We start from the raw sequence: 4677 nt of genomic DNA, 5'->3' as shown, positions 1-4677 counted from the left end.
TGTTACATTTCTAGCAGTGGGTCCATTTCTTCTAAGTTATCCAATTTGTTGAAGTACAATTTTTAATAGTCTCTTACAATCTTTTTTATTTCTGTGGTATCCACTGTAATGTCTCCTTTCTCATTTATAATTTTTTATTTATTTGAGTCTTTTCTCTTTTTTTTTTAGTTAGACAATCTAAGGGTTTGTCAATTTTATATTTGCAAAAAAGTAACTCTTACTGCAATTGAACTTTTCTATTGTTTTTCTAGTCTTGATTTCATTAATTTCTGTTCTGATCTTTGTTATTTTTTCCTTCTGCTAAGTTTGGACTTAGTTTTTTCTTCTTTTCCTAGTTCCTTGGGATGCAACCTTAGGTTGTTTATTTGAGATTTTTCTGACGTAGACATTCATTGCTACAAACATCCGTCTTAAAACTGTTTTTGCTGCATCCCATAAATTTTGGTTATGTTGTGTTTTCATTTTCATTTGTCTCAAAGTATTTTTAATTTCTCTTTAAATTTTGTATTTGACCCATTGATTGTTCAGGGGTGTGTTTAATTTCCATCTATAAATGAATTTTCTGGTTTTCCTTTTGTTATTGATTTTTTACTCTCATACCATTACGGTTAGAAAATATACTTATTATGATTTCAGTCTTCTTAAATTTGTTAAGACTTGTTTTGTGGCCTGATATACAATCTTTCCTGGAAAATGTTACACGTACACCTGAAAAAAATGTATATTTTGCTGTTGTCGGAGAGAATGTTTGTGTATGTTGGTTAGATTTATTTGGTCTACGGTACTGTTCAAGTCGAGTGTTTCCTTATTGATTTTCTGTCTGAATTGTCTGTTCATTGTTGAAAGTGAGTTGTTAAAGTCTCTTACTATTATTGTATTGCTGGGTATTTATCCCTTCAATTCTACTAATATTTGCTTTATATACTCAGGTGGTCCAATGTTGAGTACATATTTATAATTGTTATAGTATCTTAATAAATTGATGACTTTATCATTATATGATAAACTTCTTTGTCTCTTATGATAGTTTTTAACTTAAAAGTATATTTTGTCTAAATATAGCCACTCTGCTCTCTCTTTTGGTCACCTTTTGCATGTAATATCTTTTTCCATTCTTTGCTTTTCACCTCTGTGTGTTTTTAAAGCTAAACTGAATCTCTTATAAGCAGTATATTGTTATATCTTTTTTTTTTACTCATTTGGTATTCCACATCTTTTAATTAGAGATTTTAATTCATTTACCTTTAAAATAATTATTGATTAGGTATGGCATTACTATTGTCATTTTGTTAATTGTTTTTTGTTCTTTTTGTTCTTTAGGTCCAGAATTTCAGTTTTTTAAAAAATGGTTTCTATGTCTTTATTTAACTTACAATTTTGTTCATGTACTGTTTTTCTGATTTGGTTTAGTTGTTAATTTGTGTTCTCCATAGTTCACTCAGCTTCTTTAGCATGATTATTTTGAGATTTTTGTCAGGCAGTTAGTAGATCTCCATATCTTTAGAATCAGTTACTTATTTTTTTCCTTTGGTGGTGTAATGTTTCCCTGATTACTTGTGATATTTGCCTTGCATTGGTGTCTGTGCTTTGAAGAAGTAGGTACTTCTTCTAACCTTTACATCCTGGCTTTGACAGTGAAAACCGTTCACCAGTCAGCCCATCTAGAGATTTTGGGTGGGCCACCTTGTGGGGATCTGTGGATAGGCTTGTTGCTGGAGTCTTCAGGCAGTTTGACCTGGTTCTGGGTCATCAGGTGGGTGAGCCTGTTTCTTGGATTTACAGGGGACTTGCCTGGTGCCAGGGTCCACTACAGTGGGCTTTTTGACTGAGTTTTCAGGAGCAGACTTGGAACCCATATCTGCAGGGCCTGGCTGGAACCTGGGTCCACAGGAGAGGATCCGGTACTGGAGTGGAACTTAAGCATGAGTCTGCAAAGGGATGACTTGGTGCTGGGGGACCGGGTGTCTGTGTCCATGGAGATTAACCTGGTCCTGAATCTGTGGGGGCTGGCCTCACACTAGGGTTAACTTGGGAGAACCTGGCATCTGGCCCATGGGGGCAGGTCTCGTGTCTGAAACCATGGGGATGGGCCAGGAGACTGCATCCCTAGGCATGGTCCTGGAGCCTGGGTCCACTGGGGCCAGCCTGGAGCCTAGTTCCATGGGAGTGGCCCTGGAACCTAAGTCTACAGTGACTGGCCTGGTGTTAGGGTTTATAGGGGAGGGCCTGGATCTTGAGTCCACTGGAGTCTGTAGCCTGAGGGCTACATCTTAAGTTTCCTTCCCACAGAGGGGTCCACCTGGTGTTGGAGAAGACATGGAGCCTAGGGTCATGGTGGGGGGCCCCTGGGATCTGGCACTGGAGGAGCTGATCACTGGGGCATTCCTGAAGTCTGGGACTATGGGAGTAGGTCTGGTGCTGGGGCCAGTCCAGAATCTGAGGTGGGCCTGAAGCCTTAATTTGCAGGGTCAGCCTGGAGCCTTGGACTTTGGGGTCTGACTTGGCACCAGGTTTTACTGCTAAGGTCCACAGCAAAATTGGGTGCTCACTTAACTCTCCCTTCCCCACATGGAGGGTATCTCTTTCCAGGCTGCATTGCCTGGGTGTGGGGGACGAGTGATGTGGGTCATCTGAAACTGTCCTTCCTGCCCTCTTTTCTATTTCTCTGCTGCACCCAGGTACTGAAATCTATCCCTTGGATTCCTTTGCTCTTATGAAGGTATTTTCACACATGAATAGTTGTTCAAATGGATGTTTCTGAGAAGGGACGGCCATGGAAAATCCTGTTCCACCATCTTGCTTGGGAGACTGACTGACCTTTTGAATATTTTTACTTATAGTAATGCTGTTTAAGGAGTAGATGGTTTATCCAAATGTAGATGGAATGGGATTCATCCTCTCTATCAATCCCTCTCCCCTGAAATCAAAGGAAATAGCAATCAAGAGGCAAAAACTTTGCTAATTTGGTTCACCCTTCTTTGTGTTATTGTATTCATTTCTGTTAGTCATGTAAACATACAGTTTTAGTGCCTTAATGAAACATCTTAAGTTTTTCCCCCCTTTCATTTCTTCAGGGTCCACACATTCCACAGAGAGACACAATTTTGTGGGTACAGCTTGGCCTGGGTTTTAGTCATCTATAGTCATGACTTGTTATTGCTTATATTAAAAAATCCTGTGCAGTGGTGCTGGGAATGTCATGGATGAGGTGCCATTACTCACAGTAGGTGGGGATGCAGGTAGTGGCACAGTGCACAGTGCACAGCATGCCCTTAGCAGCAGCAGCAGCAGCAGCAGCAGCAGCAGCAGCAGCAGCAGCAGCAGCAGAGGAGGCTCCCCGCAGTCCCAGCCTCTGGGCCAATGCTGCTACCTCGCCCCTTCTGCTCTTCCTCCCTTCGCTGGCACCACGGCTGATCAGCTGACCAAAGAACAGATTGCTGAATTCAAGGAAGCTTTCTCCCTATCTTATAAAGATGGTAATGGCACCATCACAGCAAAGGAACTTGGAACCATCATGAGGTCACTGGGTCAGAACTTAACAGAATCTGAATTGCAGGACATGATCAATGAAGTGGATGATGATGGCAATGGCACCATTTAGTTCCCCGAATTTTTGACCATGATGGCTAGAAAAATGAAAGACACATATAGTGAGGAAGAAATAATGAGGTATTCCAAGTCTTTGACGATAGTGGCAATGATTACATCAGTGCAGCAGAACTGCATCATGTCATGACAAACAGAAGAAAAACTAACAGATGAAGAAGTAGATAAAATGATCAGAGAAGCAGATATTGATGGAGACAGACAAGTTGACTATGAAGAATTAATACAGATTATGACTGCAAAAATGAAGACCTACTTCCAGCCCCTTTTCTCTGTTCTAGAAGAATCAAATGGAATCTTTTACTTACCTCTTGCAAAAAAAAAAAAAAAAGGTTTATAATTTTCTGTTTCTGTTTCTTTCTTTTCTTTTTTTTTTTTTCTTTTCTTTTTCTTTTTTTTAAGACAGAATCTTGCTCTGTCACCCAGGCTGGAGTGCAGTGGTATGATCTTGACTCACTGCAACCTTTGCTTCCTGGGTTCAAGCGATTCTCATACCTCAGCCTCCCAGTTAGCTGGGATTACAGGCGTGTGCCACTACATTCAGCTAATTTTTGTGTATTTTTAGTAGAAACGGGGTTTTGCTATGTTGGCTAGGCTGGTCTCAAACTCCTGGAGTCAAGTGATCTGACCAGCTTAGCTTCCGAAAATGCTGGGATTACAAGCGTGAGCCACTGTGCCCAGCTGATTCATTCTGTTTCTATATAGCAAAACTGAATGTCAAAAGTACCTTCTATCCACACACACAAAATCTGCATGTATTTGTTGGTGATCCTGTCCCCTAAAGACCAAGCTACACATCAGTTTTACAATGTAAGTACATGTACTACCTTAATAATAAGGACTCCTTAAAGTTCCATTTAGTCATGATTAATACACTGTTTGGGCTGGCCAGTTTTTCATGCATACAGCTGGACAACTGACAGCAGTCAGCCATTTGCATTTAAAAAAAAAAATCCAAACCTATTCAAATGGTTTCTGGTTCAATTTGTTTAGTATAAATTGTCATAACTGATTTACTGAAAACAAACATTTAAAATTGGTTTATCTTAGGATGATGTACAGAAAAATGGG

The 4677-nt window shown here is 40.0% G+C and overlaps 1 pseudogene; it reads left to right on the top strand.

The window, feature by feature from the left end:
* The first annotated feature begins 1397 nt into the window (after positions 1 to 1397).
* LOC105493077 (calmodulin-like) lies at positions 1398 to 3946 on the top strand (annotated as a pseudogene).
* The last annotated feature ends 731 nt before the right edge of the window (positions 3947 to 4677 follow it).

Source organism: Macaca nemestrina, chromosome 4 (assembly GCF_043159975.1).
Source record: "Macaca nemestrina isolate mMacNem1 chromosome 4, mMacNem.hap1, whole genome shotgun sequence".
NCBI lineage: Eukaryota > Metazoa > Chordata > Mammalia > Primates > Cercopithecidae > Macaca > Macaca nemestrina.
Note: the sequence above shows the minus strand (reverse complement) of the source record. Positions and strands in the feature narration are given on the sequence as shown.